The sequence below is a fragment of the Sus scrofa genome, chromosome 7 (genome assembly GCF_000003025.6).
Source record: "Sus scrofa isolate TJ Tabasco breed Duroc chromosome 7, Sscrofa11.1, whole genome shotgun sequence".
Lineage (NCBI taxonomy): Eukaryota > Metazoa > Chordata > Mammalia > Artiodactyla > Suidae > Sus > Sus scrofa.
In genome coordinates, this window is record NC_010449.5 from 45,971,798 (window position 1) to 45,992,013 (window position 20,216).

At 44.6% G+C, this 20,216-nt stretch overlaps 2 non-coding genes across 2 annotated transcripts; both read left to right on the forward strand.

Moving 5' to 3' along the window:
* Window positions 4,496-4,575, forward strand: MIR206 (microRNA 206). The gene has a single exon (NR_035378.1). It is a non-coding gene; the product is annotated as a microRNA 206 (primary transcript).
* MIR133B (microRNA 133b) lies at window positions 8,341-8,420 on the forward strand. The gene has a single exon (NR_035379.1). It is a non-coding gene; the product is annotated as a microRNA 133b (primary transcript).

Consider the following 20,216-nt stretch of genomic DNA (forward strand, 5'->3'; position numbering starts at 1 on the left):
GGCCAGCCACCAAGAAGACCAGCAGGGATACGAGCACAGAAGGTCACAAGTGTTCGGGCTCCAGGGTGGCTGCATCTGTGCAGACCGCTCCTCCAGCAGACCCTCCCGGGGTCCTAATCCCCATAAAAGTGTGCAATTTTGGCTACATTTTTAAGAAACTATGATCAGTCTGCCTGTGGAGCAGAGAAGGGACAGGGGCGGCTAAGATGCCTTAGAGTTGCAATTCACAGAGTGAAGTGCCAGTGATTTTCCTGCCAAGTCTTGCTCTCCTCTCCTTGTCCAGCAAAGGGCTGACTGACTCCACTCTGTCCTCAGAGGGCAGGGCCTTGTGGTCAATAAGGGGACAGTCTGAGCACCTCACCATATATACTTTTTCCTGAAGTTCCTGAAAACGAGCCTGGAACCCCAGATTTTCAGAACCTCTAATGAGTCTTATCAGAAATAATGCCGATGAACTCCTTTCCTTAACAAAGCGTCTCCGAACTATGAAAATATTAAGAATTGGATTTTTTTAAAAAAAGGGAAACCAAACTTGTGAGAGAAATATTTCTGATAAGATTTAAGCTCCCCCAAGCTGAGAACCACCCCTTGTACAATAGTCACGTGGATGAAACTCTTTACAGTGGGTCACATATAAGGACCTCCATGCCGTGGGTAGTTTCAGCTGCCATATTAATTAATACTAAGTATATATTAAATATATAATTAATTAATGTGAAGTATATATTAAATATATAATTAATTAATGTGAAGTATATATTAAATTAAATAATAGTAATCATTGTAATAGCGACCATTTATTAGCCTTGTAACACTGTGGTCATGGCCCTTTACATAAATCTATCTCATTGAAGCCTCCTCTTGAATAAGTCACTTTACAGGTTATAATCACCTTACAGATGAGGAAGCTGAGGCTCAGAGAGGTTCAGTCCTCTGCTCAGGGTCACAGAGCCAGACCACTCAGATGCCCAGGCCTTGTTCTTCCTTCCTAGACCCCTCTGCCCTAAATAACCTCGACGATTACGTGGTCTGTTGTTTAGTCTTCCCCTTGTCTTAATCCATCCTTGATTTTTTCCCAAACCCAAGAATCTTTCTGAGGACCATTAATGGGAGATCAGCATCCTCATTTCTCTGTCCTATTGTGTCTGAGTCCTTTGTGTTTGAATACTGCCCTACTTGGTGAAAGAATAGGAAAGGACTATACTATAGTTGCTGTTTATGACTATGGTGCCGCCTTGATTGTTACTTACTGAATGCTTTCCAATGGAACTTACTTCTCAAGAACAAGGGAGATGTAAGGCTTTGAGTCAATCGTCCAATCACAAGGCTGGAGGAGGGAAAAATACATCTTGTTTAAATAACATGTTGAGTTCCCATCGTGGCGCAGCACAAACAAATCTGACTAGGAGTCACGAGGTTGTGGGTTCAATCCCTGGCCTCGATCGTGGGTTAAGGATCCGGCGTTGCCATGAGCTGTGGTGTAGGTCGCAGATGCAGCTTGGATCTGACATTGCTGTGGCTGTGTGTAGGCCGGCAGCTACAGCTCCGATTCGACCTGTAGCCTGGGTACCTCCATAGGCCACAGGTGCGGCCCTTAAAAGTCAAAGACAAAATAAATAAATAAAAATAAAATAAATGTTTATATGACATTTTTATATGGCCATCAGCCTGTTCTCCTAAGAAACCCAAGACCCTTACGTGTGTTATCTCATTAATCTTTAACCCACCCTGTGGTGGGTGGATGGAATTATACAACTACTCTAGGAATGAGGGAGAGAAAGGTGATGATTTCTGGAGTTCCTATTGTGGCTCAGCGGTAACAAACTCGACTAGTATCCATGAGGACATGAGTTTGATCCCTGGCCCCACTCGGTGGGCTAAGCATCTGGCTTTGCTGCAAGCTGTGCTGTAGGCCGCAGCCACAGCTCTGATTCAGCCCTTAGCCTGAGAACCTCCATATGCCACAGGTGCGGCCCTAAAAAGACAAAAAGACAAAAAAAAAAAAAAAGAGAGAGAGAGAGAGAGAAAGGTGATGATTTCACCAATATCACAGAGCACACCGATGGCCAGGTGACACACCATAGACCACCCCACTCCAATTCCTCCTCCTACTAACACCACCAGCCAAAGTCAGAGGATTTGGGCAGGTAACAAGCTAAATAATCTGGGGGAAAACCCTGCCACTGACTCCTGTGTCAATACCCTTTGCCTTATACAAAGCTCGGAAAAACATGTCTTTATATTCCCATCCTAGATGTTTTCCTCCCATTTATGCCTGGTCTGAAAGGTTTTGATTTTGATGTTTGTTTTGTTTTGTTTTTCCAGCCCTGCTTTCACTTCATTTCCTCAGCTGTTCTATGCATTTCCTTCCTGGCATCTTAAGTTAGATGACATGGGAAAGTAGAACAAGACTCAAAACCAATCAAGCAAATGGTTATTAAAAGTTCACTTTTTTCCCTGAAAATGTTGAAGTGGACTTTGATATAATCTTTTGACCATATGAGGTTGTACTTGACAAAAAGACGAAATAATTCACACCCAAGTGCTGGAGGACAGTCCACCAGGACAGTTATCTCCCATTCTTTCTCTGGAAATCGATTACTTTTACATTCTTACATGAATTAATCACCCTCTAGACCTCAGCTCACTTATGAATGGCAGACATCTCCAAATGGGCTCTTTCTAGTTCTCAGGACCAAAAAACTCAGTCTCTCTCATCGATGCAAACCCTCCCTCCTGAAATGCACATGCCACTTTGGGGATCTTGATCTGCAGCTTCATCCAATTAAAATGAACCTGTGCTCTCCGTTCCCTGGCTCACTGGAAGAGATGAGACATTTTAATCCTTCCAGAGTCACAACTGTACCTTCTCCTTGGCCCCTTTGCTTCTCCTCCCCATCAACCCCTGCTTTTGATTGACAGCCTCCCCTAAATTTAGAGGAAGAAGAGCAGCTCCACATTCTCACTTATATGAAGCCAGCACTTGACCATGGGGGACGACTGTGTTTTCACAGCAGAAGCTTACACATAGCACTTGGATGAGTTCTTGGATGATTCCTGAGGTCAGCCAGAAGGATTTTGACTGGGGTGCCATGGTCATCCTCCTATTTTCCTGAGAAAATCTATGGTGCATAAGCTGCCACCATCACCAGCACCTCAAGGGTGGTGCTGCAGAGGAACAAACGTTCACAGAGTGTAAAACCCACAGGCATTTTCTTCCCTTCCTTCCTTCGTTCTTTTTCAGCTCTCGCCTTCCACGCCGTCTCATGGTTAACCAAGACTGTCCCTCCATCCGATTGGCTTTTTTTAAAGGATTACCATTTACATATATGTAAACCACTTCTTTTCTACCCCCTCCTCTGTAAAGCCAGATAAAAAATAATGGCTATTTCCTAGACTAGTGAAGATTCAAGAATTTATCAAAGCACCCAAAGTCCTCCCTGCCCTAGAGAACACGCTTGAAAAAAATTGTTCTTATTTGTATTACTTGCATTAGATTTCGTTGACTGCTTTGTCCGTGCCATGAGTCTCAAAACTCCCTGGGGGCACAGTTCTTCCCCTTGGCATCTCCCTACTCTGCTCCCCCGCAGAGCATTAGATCCTCCGATGCTGAAAACCCCGTTTCCCTCCAGCAGGGGTGGCCAGTTCAGACCCTGGGTGGCTCCACAGCTGCCAACGTCCCTCACTTTTCTGAGGCTCGAGCCTCACAGACTGTAGGGCAGGTGATGGGCGAGGGGGAGCAGAAGCCGAACAAAAAGATCCTGGCCACAATGAACAATGGTGCCTGGAATGCTGTGCCGGCAGCTGCCGCTCATCAACTGTGCCCACCACAGACAGAAGGACAGTAGGAAGTTCAGGAGAGCCTGCCTGGCATGGTCTAAGCCAGGGTTGCCCTCTGCGCATGTGCGAAATATTTGTCCGACTCTCTCCCTCCCTCCTTCCATCTCTCCCCCCATCCCCGCCCTTCAAACATTAAAAAAGAATCATATTGAGTGGTAGAAAGCGAATAGTAATAATGAATTTAGATAACTTACAACTGCACCAAAACAAGCCAGGGGAACGTGGGGGCCATTTATTTCTGAACAAAGAATCAGGGAAGGACTGGGGTCCCTAAAATCTCTGCCAGGCCTCACAGCAGGTGTGTTTTGGGATGGTTTGGGGGGAATGATGGGATGGATACGTGGTCCCCCCGCCACCCCAGCTTTTCTAGAGGAGGAGGAACATGGGAGGGACCCACATCTGAGACGCGGGCACACGTGGAGCCAGCTCTGGGAGGCTGGCCATGGAGGGGACTCTGGAGCCACAATCAGTGCGCCTGTCGTCGGGGCTGAGGATGAAACCTCGGGAGGGAGAGAAGGGGTGTAGGTGGACCTGCAGCAGGATTGGGAGGCTCTCCCTTCCTCGGTCAGGGATGCCCACAGGTGCAAGGCCAGGATGAGAAAGAGGGGGACCATGCACCCTGGATGCTGGTGGAAGCCAGGCGGGCCAAGACTGCTTCCCGAGGCCACATGCTTCTTTATATCCCCATACGGATTACTTGACTATGGAATGTAAGGAAGTGTGTGATCTCGTTAAGCGCCTCTCCGCGGCCCCAAGCCCGTCCCCCCACCCCCCACCCCCACTCGCCCCGAGCAGGATTTGGGTGCACAGAGGTAAGCCCCAAGGGCCCAGGCCATCAGCTACCCCAACTCTAAGGAGGGTCCCCACCCCCTCCTCCTTCACTGCCGCCCAGTCCCAAGATGGCTTCCTGCTCTGTGTCCTTCTCCTTAGGTGACTCGTGTGACAAAGAGGCTGGGACCACACTAAATGTACACTACCAATTCTCGAGCTGAACCACACAAGGAAACCCGGGTGTGTGCTGAGATGCCCAGGAGGAGGGCTGTAAAATGGACCCAAGACACAGCAGAACAAGAGAGGAGGAGGAAGGGAAGGAGAAAGGGAGGGTCTACCTTGTCTACACTGGAGGCAGCTGGTGAGGGCAGAGTGGCAGGAGTTGAAGGATGCCATGCCCATAGGGTGACAGCACCCAGAGTACAAGGGCCTGCAGCAACCCTGGTGGCCCCACCCACCTACCTCTTCCTGACCACAAGCCTTTTCTTAGTGTCCTTCAAGGCTAACCAAATTGGATTCCTTGAGAGTTGGGGAAACTTAAAAGAATGCATAGGAATTACTAACGATGGGGCAGCTGCAGGACAGAACGCGGAAACTTAGAGCTTTAGATCAGCAGTTCTCAAATGGAGTGATTTTGTCCTTTAAGGCACATTTGGCAATGTCTGGGGATATTCCTGGTTGTCACCACTCAGGGGTTCTATGGCCATCAATTGGGTACAGACCAGAGATGCTGCCAAACAGCCTGCAATGCACAGCACAGCCCCCACAGCAGAGACTTATCTGAATGACAATATGCCAAGGTTGAGAAACCCTTGCTTTAGATGGTGGTGGTTGGAATGAAAAAGTTCTCTGAGGCATGTATTGTCTTCCAAAGAAAATTATTACCCTTTTTTTTTACAAACGTTGATTTGTCTCCAAATCTGTGAAATCTGTGAAATGGGCAGATGCCTCAAAGTTGTGCTTCTTTCCCATGACAGACCCTTCCCTTCTCTAAATCACACCTGCTCAAAAGATAGCTTTCCTTTTCCTTCCCTGAGATTGACTTCATTCCATCTGCTCAGAAATGAGGAGGGGGGCAAGATGTGAGTAAAGAAGAGGGTAGGGAGGATGTAGACTAATGTCCTGAGTTAAGGAAATTGCACCACCCACCAGAGGCTTGACTGATGAGCTGGACACATGTGTCTTATCTGTCCACATATCAGGCCGTCTGGCTGACTTCTGCCCCCACAGCCACCTGCTCCCTTGCTCCCAGGAAGGAGCTCAGGAGGATGGCCAGGCAGGCTAGGACGAGGGTAGCTGGAGGAAGAACTGGTGATCCATGGCCACAAGATACCTGTGTCACAGGTAGGAGGCGAAGGGTAAAGGCAAGATCCCTGACTGCAGAGCCATAGGATGCTGGCGAGGAGGAAGGGATGAGAACCAGAAAGATGCTTCCAAGTCATTCTGCACAAGTGTTCTAGAACCCAGCCCCAGGCGCAGGGCCCCTGCTTTCCCACTACCACTTCACAGTGTGCTTTTACCTCACTGCCACTTCTAGTGCCCTGTTGAGCTCTCTGCTTTCTGGGGTGTCTTATTCTAGGCAGTGGTCCCGAGCTGGGATTCACTCGGCAGAGGTCGGCTTGGCTGGGCAAGCCAGCTCTGCTTTTCGCCATCAGTGGTTTCAACAACTTCAGAGATGAAGGGGAAATACTTGCAGCCAAGGGAAGGGAAGTATGTGAAGGACATGCTGGAGTTGAGAGTGAAACTCTTGGCCTCCAAAGCAGTGGGAATTATCTCTAGGACAGTTGTCTCCTGTGCACCTTTCCTTTGTTTTCCTAAGCCTTACAGCAGGTAGGTGCAACAGATACAACTCCCCACCATACAGATACAGAAACTGAGGTTTGGAGTTCCCATTATGGCTCAGAGGTTAACAAACCCAACTAGTATCCATGAGGATGTGGGTTCGATCCCTGGCCCCGCTCAGTGGGTTAAGGATCTGGCATTGCCGTGAGCTGTGGTGTAGGTCACAGATGCGGCTCAGATCCTGTGGCTGTGGTGTAGGCTGGCAGCTACAGCTCCAATTCAGCCCCTAGCCTGGGAACCTTCATATGCCACGGGTGCCCCCCCCCCACCAAAAAAAAAAGAAAGAAAGCAACTGAGGTTTAACTTCGAAAAAGCAAGAGAGTCAGGACGCACTAATGGAATCTGAACCCAAGTCAGTCTGACTCCAAGGCCACATGCTTCCCACCCCATTACGCTTTGCCTCATCAAGGGAATAAAGAGGCAGGCAAAGCCTAACCCCTAATAGCAATTTCCCAGCATCATTCAAAGTGTCTTTTCTTCTTATCTCTTCCCTTACCTGCTCAAATACATGATTAAGATAGCCAGGCCACCTTCCTGCAGAAAGTGTCCTTCTTAATCAGCTCTCTGCCCCCTTGACTACACTTTCCCAGAAATATGGAGAAACCCATGGGTACTTCTGCTCATTCAGTGGTTCCCAAACTTTAGCTACATCAGAATCACCTAAAGATCAAGTTTTAACACAGATCTCTGGGCACAACCCTAGATGTTTGGGACTGGTAAATATTGCTTTTCTTTTGCAAGGCAAACCTACCAGTTCTTAGACACAGCAAACCCAGGCTTCTCTTTTAAAATATACAAGTATCTGAAGTTCCCTGGTGGTGCAGCCGGTTAAGGATCCAGCATTATCACTTCTATGGTTCAGGCTTCTACTGCCGTGTGGGTTCAGTTCCTGGCCTAGAAACTTCCACATGCCATGGGTGTGGAAAAAATAAATAAATAAAAAATAAAATAAATGTGAATCAAGGATTTCCCCACCTTCCTAGAGCAACCACTTAATCAATTCTGGCCATTCGTCAAAATCGAACAACCTCAATGTCTGTGACCTGGAGAATGACTCAATAAATTGAAGTACACTCACATAGTAGAAAACTGTAATATAATGAAAATTAATAAAAGCAGCTGCAACAAAATACGGATGAATCTTACAAATATCATTTTAAGTGAAAATACCAAGAATATGTATGGTGTCATTCTATTATATTAAAAAAACAATATATTCCATTTAGGAATATATGCATAAATGGTAAAAAACTATAAAGAACATTTACATTATAAGGAAAAAAGAGATCAGACTAATAGTTACCTTCGAGGGGGAACTACGAGATAAATTGGGACAAGCATTCAGGAAGTTTCAAGAGTATTGGTTTCATTGATTCTTTTGCTAGGGTAAATGGTTGTTTGTGGGTATTGGTTTCATCATTATGGGTCATGACATATACTATATATATATATATATATATATATAGACTCTTATAAATATGTCATATTTGAATAAAAATGAGAATATTTTGTTTATTTTAAAAATTAAGGTGTAAGCTATTAAAAAAATATACTGAAATGTTGAACTTTTTGGAAGATGGGAGGAGAGAAAATTGTGGCTTTTATTATCCATATTCTACAATTCTATACCATGTTAGTTCTTCACAGTGTTCATATGTGAAAAAGTATAAGGCTCAAAGAAAGAAAATAAAGTCATGCAATGCAAAATACAAATGTTGTGTGGTTTTCACACATCCTGAGTAAAGAGGTTCTGGGCCAGGTGAGTGCCTCCAGTCTGATTCATGCTAATGCCGGCTCTGTCTGTTGCAGGCTTGGACCAGCGATGCTTGGGCGGTACCCAGGAATCCTCACCCTAGAGGCTGCAGTCACCTCCTGCAGGAGCTGCCCCCTGCTCTGGCTGGTCAAACGGAACCAAGTCCGTCTTCCTGAGAGGTTTGGTCCCCTTCAACCAGCTATAGCAGGGCTGGCAAAGAACAGTCCTTGGAGGAACAGAAGAGATTCCACTGTGGCTGAAATTACCTGCTAACATTTCCCTTAAGAAACCAACTCTGATTTTGTTATCACCCTCTCATGTTCCCAGGAAGGAAGAAGGGAGGAGGCCAGGGTTTAAAAATGAGCCAGATTACCATGCCCAACACACAGAGCTCTGTGTCTGTGTCCACAACTAGACCTATTTGCACGCTCTCGACACACAGTAATAGTTCTAGGATGGGATGTGTTTTGGCCCTGGGCCAGCCAGGGGAAGAGTATGAGCCCCAGAAGATAGGGCTCCTGCTCCAAGGAAAGAAATTGGGCATATGAGTCAGTTCCTGCTGTGGTTTAGAAGGTTAAGAACCCGGCTGTTATTCATGAGGATGCGGGTTTGATCCCTGGCCCCACTCAGTGGGTTAAAGCTCTGGCATTGCTGCAAGCTGAGACATAAGTTGCAAATGAGGCTCAGATTCAGTGTTGCCATGGCTGTGGCATAGGCCTGCAGCTGCAGCTCTGATTGGACTCCTTGTCTAGGAACTTCCATATGCTACAGGTGCGGGCCTAAGAAGAAAAAAAGAAAGAAACTGGACTATATATACAGTACAATTCAATGGAATGGCAAGTCACAGTGCGGCTAGTTCCGAGACATAATTCTTTTGCACAGTCCACCAGACATGCCTGGCACCCTGGGTACCATTAAGTCTGTGCTGACTGAGTCTGCTCAAGACATGTTCACTAGGAAATACACCCGTGACTCAGTTTCCCATCTACAGAATGGGAATAATCATTATCCAGTACCAATGACATACAGTTTTATGGGGCGTGAAATGAGAATACATGCAAAGGAGTTGGAAAATTCTCAATAATATGTACCTGCTATTAAAGGGGGGATCCTGACATGCCTTCCAATTTCTCCTTCAAAATTTGTATCTTTAACAATGTGAGAGTTCCCATTGTGGCTAAGTGGTAGTGAACCCAACTAGTAACTACGAGGATGCAGGTTCGATCCCTGGCCTCACTCAGTGGGTTAAGGATCCGGCATTTCAGTAAGCCGTGGTGTAAGTTGCTGATGCAGCTCAGATCCCATATTACTGTGGCTGTGGTGTAACCTGGCAGTTGCAGCTCAATTCGACCCCTAGCGTGGGAACCTCCACAGGCCTAAGGTGTGGCCCATGAAAGCAAAAAAAGGGTATCCCCAGGACTTATCTAGGGCTCAATTACATTTGTTTGAATTCCAGAAGCATGTGTTCACGAATGTGGTTTGGTGATGCCCAGGGACCACCACGTCTCCACCCAGGGAAGTGTGGTGGTTTCCCCATACTTGCCTGGGGTCAGGGAGACCTGGGTGTGAATCCTGCCCTTCTCATGTATCAGCTCTGAGGCTTCCTCCCTCAGCCTCAATAAACATCATGTAAAACTTAGTTCCTCATCTGTAAAATGGGGGCGATGTCACTTAAAGTTGATTTAAGGATTATAAAAGGTCGTATTTATAAAGAGCTACATACATGCCACCAAGACCTGGCAGCTGTAGTCCTTTTGCTGTTGTTCATGGCCACAGCTCAAGACAATGTTGTGTCCACAGGTACTTGTAACTGGAAGGGAAAGACTAGATTTTAAAAATAGGAAAACTCAAAAAACAAAAACAAAAACAGAGTTCCCTTCATGGTTCAGCAGTTAATGAACCCGACTAGGAATCCATGAGAATGCAGGTTCGATCCCTAGCATTGCTCAGTGATTAAGGAGCCGGCACTGTGGTAAGCTGTGGTGTAGGCTGCAGACTCGGCTTGGATCTGGCGTTGCTGTGGCTGTGGTGTAGGCCAGCAACTGTAGTTCCAATTTGACCGCTAGCCTGAGAACTTCTATGTGCTTTGGGTGTAGCCCTAAAAAAAAAAAAAAAAAAAAAAAAAAAAAAAAAAAAAAAAAAAGCCCTCATTACCAGATAATTTTAGATTCCAGCTATTAATTCTACTCTTGAGTAGCATGCCCTCATCCTTGTATGTGTTATTACTATATAATAAATTTTACTAAAAAATAAATGCTTCGAAGTTCCCGTTTTGGCACAGAGGAAATGAATCCAGCTAGTATCCATGAGGATGCAGGTTTGATCCCTGGCCTCCCTCAGTGGGTTGCTTTCTCCAGCGTTGCCGGAAGCTGTGGTGTAGGTTACAGACGCAGCTCAGATCCCCTCATTGCTGTGGCTGTGACATAGGCCCACAGCTGTAGCTCCAACCTAACTCCTAGCCTGGGAACTCCCATATGCCACAAGAGGCCCTAAAAAGCATAAAAAATAAAAAATAATTTAAAAATAAGTGCTTCATACATAAGACTAATCATATTACTTTAGAGAAATATCTTGCCTGGAAAGCCTTCATTTGTGAACACTGTCAAGAAGCTAGTCTGTAACCACACATCCTCTTGTGTACATGAAGGCCATATCGTGTGGAGTCTAGACATAGGTGCAGCAGCCACACTGTTGGGCTCAGATCCAAAAACACTTATCCCCCACCAGCTGTGCCACTGTGGTCAAATTGCTTGACCTCTCTGGGCCTGAGTGTCCACATACATAGAATGGCGATATTAATAATAATATCTACCTCTTATGGTTTTCTTGAGCATGAAATGAAAATGCATGTTAAGGTACAAAACTAGTGCTGGGTGCATAATAAACTTCTATGAGTCCTGATTTTAGGCAGTGCGTCTGAAGTGTTCCTGAAACTAATCTGGCATTCAGTAAAAACTTAATGATGATCTCTTTCTTTATTTTTTTATTCTAAACACAATGTATGAGATCATGTGATCTCTGGTTGGACTATTTCTGCGTCTCTTTTTAAGTATAGGGTGGAGTGGGGGGCGGGGGTGCACACCAGGAGCCCAGGGTGGGATGCTGGCCAGCTTGCTCTGCTTCAGGTCTGCAGTGTGATGGGGTTTCCCCAAGAGCGAGGTGTGCATCTCCAGTGGGAGAGACAGCCGGATCCTGGACCACAGTGACAGAGCGCTCAGACCCCTCGGAGCGCGAAGGGTTAAACGATGTGAGAACAAAATGGCACAGTCACTGACTGGCCGAGTATAAGGAGGAGGGCTCTTTTCCATCCGAGAGAGCAGAGGTCCTGTAGGTAAAGATCAGATGGACAGTGGCAGGTGCAAGAAGTAGGAGAAGCGGTAGAGAAAGGGTCACTTTCAGATTTGGGATTTTGTGGCTAACGTACCTGATGAACCTGGACACGATGTATAAGTCCAAGATTAATAATACCTTTCTCTATGTTGGGCAGAAAGCTACCCACACATGGCTTGTCTTCACTTAAAGGAACCTAGCTACTCCCACTGGCTGGGTGGTTTTGGAAGCACCTCCATGCCCTTGGCAGGTCATAGGACTTCCAATAAGACTCAGAGAACTTGGGGTAAACATTAGCCTTTAAAGCCATCCAGCCTTGCCCTTGACCACCACATCTTTGGAGGCCACACAATGGAAGAATCTCTAGCCACAGGCTGCATCAAAACTCGGGGTACCATCCTGGCCCCGGTACTCAGCCCCTGAGAACATGACCGAAGTTCACATTTCTGTCTGATTTTCATAAAACCGGAAGAAGAGCAATAGTATTCCCACTCCCACCAGCCACTAAAAAGAAAGACAGGACCCTTAGGAAAACATGTTTCCTGGTAAGTTTGAATGGTCTTACTGTTTTTGTCCAAAAGTCCCACATGACCAAAAGGCACATTAGTCAGTAACCAAGCTCCGTCAGAGCCAGGCATCGTGCCTGATGGCTGCTGTTGCTCATCTTGCCACAGCCCCTTTTCAGGGCAAAATCTAGGTTAAGCCACCCAGTGGGGCATGTGGTTTTGCTTTTGTTGCCCTGTCCTTTTGTGTGTGTTCCTGTACAAACATCATTCCTGTGCCAGGAAGAGGCCGAACCTGACAGCGTCAGAGAGGTCAAAATTGACAACTTGGAGTCACCTTCTGAATGGACCCCACCCCCGCACCCAGCAACATTATCTCTATGACAGAGATAAAAATAGCAGAACCTGGGGAAGGCCCTCTTCCCTAGGGGGAGTTGATGGGAGTTCCTGGGGCTGTCTACTCAGCAGGAATTCAGAACCAGCTGAAAAGTCCCATTAGATGTAGCGCATCAAAGGTTTTCTTTTTGATGATAATTCCCAGTGATGGCAAGACCCTGGCCAATGGGCCGCTCAGACACTGCTGCACGGAGTGGCTCTTGGTGTACTCTTGCCAGAGCATAGTTCATCGGCACATCCATGCAGGATGCTATTATTTTCTCTGCTCTGAATCCTCCCTTCCTATCTCTCAACCTCAGTCCCTCTTCCTCGGCCATTCTTCTTAATGGTCCTCCTCCACCCTCACCATGTTTTCTGAGAACCTTTCATGACCACGTGTTGTTATCGGATCCAAGCAATCTAATGCCCTTTTGTGGGAATTTGGACTTGAGGTCCTAAAAATCATGGAGATTTTCCTTGGAGAGACAGAATGGTGTTTAATAAATTGAGACCCCCCCCCATCATCCAAAGAAGGGGAAAACACATATTCATAAAGAATCACAAAAGATTTGCAGTTGTGGTTCAGCACGTTAAGGGTGCGATGTCGTTTTTATGAGGAGGCAGGTTCGATCACCCACCTGGATCAGTGGGTTAAGGATCCAGCACTGCCACAAACCATGGTGTAGTTCACAGAGGCAGCTCAGATCCAGTGTTGCCATAGCCATACTGTAGGTCACAGCTGTAGCTCCAATCCAACCCCTGCTGCAGGGGCAGCCATGAAAAGAGAAAAAGTCATTTGTATACTCTTGAAAATGAAGACTTCTTATAATCTTTTGTCTGTGAATAAGCCCAGGAGCAGGCCCATCCCCTCCTCAGCTCCCCTCTCCGCCTCGCCGTGCCCCTCAGCATCCACCCGCAGTGGCAAGAGCTGGGGCAAGAGCAAACAGAACATCCCTTAAAACACAACTATGAAAGTAGGTCGCCCCAAACTGAATATTTAAAAATAAATAAATAAGCGAGGTGCACCAATCAGTCGATGAACTGGCTTTCAGAAAACTGAATTTTGGAGAGCTGACATTAAGCCATCAAGAAAACCTAAGTTCTCATTCTCTTTGATCAATGTTCCATGACATTGGAATGATGCCGTTCTCTTGACCTCAGTTGCTGTATCTATAAAATGGGGGAAACCAGTAAATGAAAAAAAAATTGACTTTAAAAGCCAGTGAATATTCAGTAGGCCCAAAAGCCAAAAAATTTAAATTGGGTAGTTTCTCATGCAAGGACAGTAGTATTCCTTCAGCTGTTACCAGATAGCTACTAGGCCGGGCATTTTGCTTAGAATTGACACAGATTTCAACATTCGAGATAAAAACTTTTAAAGACTGTATATCCTACAAGCAATCAAAGTATAACATAATGGAGGTAATACAACACAAATGAGTTATAAATATGCCTACAATCATTAATGCATTTTTACTAGACAAAAAATTGCTGGAAACATTAAGACTGATAGCATATGATTTGCTTTGCTTCTTTTTCTTTTTTTTTTTTTCTTTTTTTTTGTCTTTTTGCCATTTCTAGGGCCATTGCTACGGCATATAGAGGTTCCCAGGCTAGGGGTCTAATCGGAGCTGTAGCCACTGGCCTACACCAGAGCCACAGCAACTCGGGATCCGAGCCATGTCTGCAACCTACACCACAACTCACAGCAACACTGGATCCTTAACCCACTGAGCAAGGCCAGGGATCAAACCCGCAACCTCATGGTTCCTGGTCGGATTCGTTAACCACTGAGCCACGACGGGAACTCCTCTTTTTCTACTTGTGTTGGATTAAACCCTGCTCCCTCAAAGAAGAAGATTTAAAAGGTTTCCAGGTAGGGAGTTCCCTGGTGGGCTTGTGGTTAAGGACCCAGCCTTGTCACTGCTGTGTCTCAGATCACAGCTGTGGCATGAGTTCTACCCTTGACCCAGGAACTTCTGCGTGTCATTGATGCAGCCCCCCAAAAAAAAACCCTCTGAGTAAAGGTTTTTCCTTTTTTTTTTTCCTTTTTTTTTCTTTTTGCCTTTTCTAGGGCCATACCCATGGCATATGGAGGTTCCCAGGCTAGGGGTCTAATTGGAGCTGTAGCCGCTGGCCTATGCCAGAGCCACAACAATACCAGATCCAAGCCATGTCTGTGACCTACACCACAGCTCACGGTAACGCCGATCCTTAACCCACTGAGCGAGGCCGGGGATCGAACCCGCAACCTCATGGTTCCTGAGCCACGACAGGAACTCCAGTTTTTCCTTTAAATCTGTGTCCTATTCCAAATATAAAACAGTCTTCCTCTTAGCTGTCCCCATGAACAAAGAGCTCTGTAGCATTGTTAGCATATTTTAAGCATATATTCTAAATATTCCATAGAAGCACCTGTGGTTCATAATCCTATGCCAGGAGCATCCACACAGGAATGGAGTTCCTTTACTTCTCTTCCGAAGGTCACTCCTGTCTTGGCAACACTCCCCATTGCAATTGTCTAGGGATGCTCCCTCCATCAAGTACAGAGCTCCCAGAAAAGTTTGGCCCTGTTGTTTCCAAATTTTCTTTCAGCTGTTACATCATTTGTAGAACCAAAACATTCATTAGGAGACTATCATGGAGAAGAGGTAAAGGAGGTGGCAGTGGTAGGCGGGAGAGTCCCCAACACCACCAGCCAAGCACCCTCTTCCCATTCATGTCTCTCTCTCTCTATTTCTCTCTCTCTGGCCTCATCTCACTCAAATCCCAGCTTAAAAACCAGGAACCCTGTCCAATCCCATGATTTTATGGGAGAGAAAATGGGACCCTGAGAAAGGGAATAGGGCCAAGCTCAGATCCTATGGATGTGAGTCTTTGGTGGGGGGGAGGGGGTTGAGTGTCTTATTGAAGTATGGTTGGTGTACAACATTATATAAGCTACAAGTGCATCTTTCTGGGAACAGGGAATTGTTACTAACAAGTTGGTGGTGGAGCTAAAATTACCACCCAAGTCTCCCACCTCTTAGTTCCTTCTCCTAAGCAAGGCTCCCAGCTGAAGATGCTGTTGAAAAGCAGAGGTTAAGAACAGGGGCACAGGGAGTTCCCACGTGGTTCGGCGAAAATGAATCTGACTAGCATCCATGAGGACACAATTTCCATCTCTAGCCTCACTCCGTGAGTTAAGGATCCACTGTTGCCATGAGCTGTGATGTAAGTTCCAGACTCAGCTCGTATCTGGCATTGCTCTGGCTGTGGCATATAGGCTGGCAGCTTCAGCTATGATTCTACCCTTAGCCTGGGAACCTCCATACCCTGCAGGTGTGGCCCTAAAATTACAAACAAACAAACAAAAACAAACAAAAAAACAAGGGTGCAGGAACCAGATCTATAGGATTACACTCAGACATGTTATGTGGGAGAACTATGCAACACATAATGGCCTCAGTGGGTTACAATGAAGAAAACAGTGGTATCTACTTTACAGAATCTCAGATATATTAAAGATGACCCATGTAAAGAACTTCAAACAAGTCCTGGTCTTTAATACCCTTTCAACAAATATTGGTTCTTATTCTTACAGCCTGAATAAAGATGATCTGAGGTTTTGTTTAGTATAAACACTGGCTTTGTTGAAAAGCACTTTGTATGCCAGAGGTAAGCATAGTGAAAACACTCGATCCATTTTGCTGAACATAAAAAGAGCCAAGGACTGTGGATGGAGACGTTTTCTGTTATTTCTCAAAATGGCCACCAGATGACAGTAGTTGACAGTACAGAGGAGAGTCTGGAACCAGTTTACTGCTTCCTCCATTTGAAACATCAATAAGAGCACCTTTTAACAGCCTTCATTAAGCACAGACCTTTATAAATCCCTGGGGAAAAGTAGGAAAATATCCTTTTTTCTCTAGAACCTCTCCTTTAAAATGTATGCTAACAACAATTTCTAAACACAAAAGAAATGATTCTAATAATATACGTGCAAATAGATATAAACTTAAGGACTTATTGTATAGCAGAGGGAATTATATTCAGTATCTTGTAATAACATATAATGGAAAAGAATCTAAGAAAGAATATATATGTATAATGGAATTACTTTGCTGTTCACCTGAAACTAACACAATGTTGTAAATCAACTATATTTCAATAATATATGTACATGCAATTACTCAAATGCTAATAAATAAATAATAATGCTAAGAAATATTTAGAAATTATAGGATGTACATTGAACCAGATTTTCACAGTGAATAAGCTATGTCCGAGCCAATAGGAGCAGTTGTTCGCAAATAAGATCCCAAGAATTAGGAAAAATAAAAGTATGCAAATGACAGTCCCTTTTGACTTTTAGTTGAAGCAGTGAAGTGTGTCAACGGTGGGGCTTCTGTTGAACATAGGGCGTTAGGAGTCTGATTAAACCAGATGGACAGAGTGAATCAGGATCTTATTCAGTCCTTCCAGCTTAAATGATGCTGCCAAAGTCTATTTACGAACTTCAGAATAGTGAAAGAGAAGGGGCTGGAAGGATTGCTTCGGGGAGGTGGTGCAACCAAGTAAAAATTAGCCTTCTGAATCTTTGGGCCCAAAATGAGGGATTCTAGTCTAATGGGCCAAGATTCTGCTAGAGGGCGTGATACACGGGTACCCAAGCCAGACCATCCACTGAGAGCTTGAGTTCAGAGGCAGACAAGTGGGGGTCAAACTGGCTCTGCCATTTGCTGTCTGGCTGTCATTGTAAAACTTATTTCACATCCCTAAACCTTAGTCTCCTGATTTATGAAATGGAAATAAAACTTCCTTCTTCAAAAACTTACGAGTGAGGGAGTTCCCGTCATGGCGCAGCAGAAACGAATCCCACTAGGAACCATGTGGTTGTGGGTTCGATCCCTGGCTTCGCTCAGTGGGTTAAGGATCCGGCGTTGCCATGAGCTGCGGTGTAGGTCACAGATGTGGCTCATATCCTGCGTTGCTGTGGCTGTGGTGTAGGCCAGCAGCTGCAGCTCCTATTTCACCTCTAGCCTGAGAACTTCCATATGCCGCGTGTGCGGCCCTAAAAGGACAAAAGACAAAAAAAAAAAAAAAAAAAACTTATAAGTGAGAATTATGTGGACTTTACGTAGTTCACTCAACAAATGTTGCCTACTACTTACATTAGTTTTATCTTTATACCCAATATTAGATGCCAGGCTTGGAAGATTCAGTGGAGAACAAAATAGAAATACATCTTCACAGGTCAGATTCAGACAAGCAAATAAACGCATATCAAGTGTGAAGGGTTGTAAAAGGGAGGGAGGAAGGGGCTGTGGGAGACTCTAGGAGGACACCTAAACCAGTCCGAGAATAAGCGAAGGTTTCTTTTGGAGAAGTGAAATCTAAACATTGTCCCCTTGGTGTGTCTGCAGCAGAGGAAACAGCACCCACTGAGCCCTGGTCTTCAGAAATTGAATTTATCTTGTGGTTAAAAAATAACAGCAATAGCTAACTCTTCCCAAGAGCTCAGTATGCATCAAGCATACTTATGCGTGTTTTACATGTATAAATACACTTATTTTTATAATAACCCCCATGAGGTACTATTGCAATCCCCACTTTCCAAATGAGAAGAGACTAGGTCACCTGTCCAAGGTCATATATCTAGTAAGTGGCTTAGCCAGGATTTGTCTCCTGAAACTTGACTTTTAAGGAACCCCTAAGCTCTGTTATCTGGAAAGAATAAATTCTAATGGAGTACTCTCTAGAGTAAGTTTGGAGAGATCCAAAAAGACCAACACAAACTAAAAAAATGCATCTCCAAGCCCATCAAACAGCACCCAAGAATCAATATTATCTCCCTGAAGACCTTTACTCTGAGAATGAACCAGGATTACCCAGAACCCCCAGGACATCTATAAATCAGACTCATCCCAAAGAAAATGGCAAGAGCCTCTGTTAGCACAAAAACCCTTACAAGGAGCTCTCCAAATCTATGCTGTCCAATATTGTGGCCACTAGCTACTGTAGTTACTGAGCCCTTCAAATGTGGCTAGTGGAACCAAGGAGCTGAATTTTAAATTTTATTTAATTTTAACTAATTTAAATTTAAAATAGAAGCAGGGTAAAATATCTCTCTCTTAAACACAGATGTATTATTTTGCTGGAATTGCATTTCCTTTAACCATTGCATCACAAAAGACATTGTATTGTATTGCGTGTGTTAATACACGTTATCTTTTCTAACATCTTATTGATGATTTGTTTATATCACTGCATTTTGGAATGATAATGTTTTAGATATTTTAGGTTAAATAAGATATGTTATTAAAATTCATTTCATTGTTTCTTTTTATTTGTTAAAAAATTTACAATTCCATATGTGGTTTACATGATTGAACTGGGCTGCTCTAAAGGGACCCTGGAGCTTACATTCAGAGTCCTTATTTTATCATCAGGGAAGGGTCTTATATAAGGAATTAGTCCCTCACATAAACTCCTTGGTGCTGTGCCCTTGTGCTTTGCTTTGAATGTCTGAGTTGCTTAAGCTTGAACTAGAACAGGACAAAATTTGGCTTAACATTTATTAGCACATTTGCTTTTGCTCTAAATTAAAGCAAAATTATAGCTATAGGCAGCGAATCACACAGCTGAGTCTTTGTTCCCAACAGAAGCCACAAATATTTTCATATCACATTATAGTTATGAATATTTTAAAAGGTCATGTATTCTTCAAAATTATAGTAGTGAAAGAGTTCAGCGGTAATGAACCCAACTAGTACCCAACTGCATGAGGATGCAGTTTCTATTCTGAGCTTCACTCAGTGGGTTAAGGATCCGGTCATGCCATGAGCTGTGGTAAAAATTGCAGATGCGGCTCAGACCCTTGTGTTGCTGTGGCTGTGGTGTAGCCTGGCAGCTACAGCTCCAATTCAAGCACTAGCCTAGGAACTTCCATATGTCATGGGTGCAGCCCTAAAAAGACCAAAAAAAAAAAAAAAAAAAAAAGAATTACTGTAGTTAGACACTCTCCACACTCACCACTATATTTTTTATTTTAATTTTTATTTCGTATTGCAATATAGTTGATTTACAACGTTGTGTTAGTTTCAGGTATACAGCAAAGTGATTCAATTTACAGGTTCATATATCCATTCTTTTTCAGATTCTTTTCCCATATAGGTTATCACAGAATATTGAGTAGACTTCCCTGTGCTATGAAATAGATCCTTGTTGATTATCTATTTTATGTACAGTAGAGTGTATGTATTAGTCTCAAACTTCTAATTTATCCCTGCCTCCCACCTATCCCTTATGGTAACCATAAGTTTATTTCTGACTTAGCACACTTTAAAATGTCCTTGTGTTACAGTGAGAAGAGCACGACTGGGGAGTCAGACAGCAGGAAGCTCATAAACTAGGCTTAGCCTTGACCAAATTCTTTAACCTCCTCACACCTGCTTCTGCACCCTGGGTGGGCTAGATGCTTCCTAAGATCTGTTGATGTTGCAAAGTTTCATGATAATACCAATTTACCTGGATCCATTCTGCTCTAGGTCAGAGAAAAACCAGTCCTTGCTCACAGATTCAGTGAGATAATAACATCAAGCCTCTGCCCTTGGCAATGAAGAAGCATGTGGAGTGGGTGGAAGACCCAGCACGGGGCCTTCACCCACTGGGAAGACAAAGTCTGAAAACCCACCCACTGCCTGTAGCTCATCCACTTGGTGGCTCACATACTCCTCCCCCACCTTACCTCCCATATCTGACCACACACAGACAGCAACTGGACCCGAGCCAAACACCCACAGGAAAAAAAGACACAAATC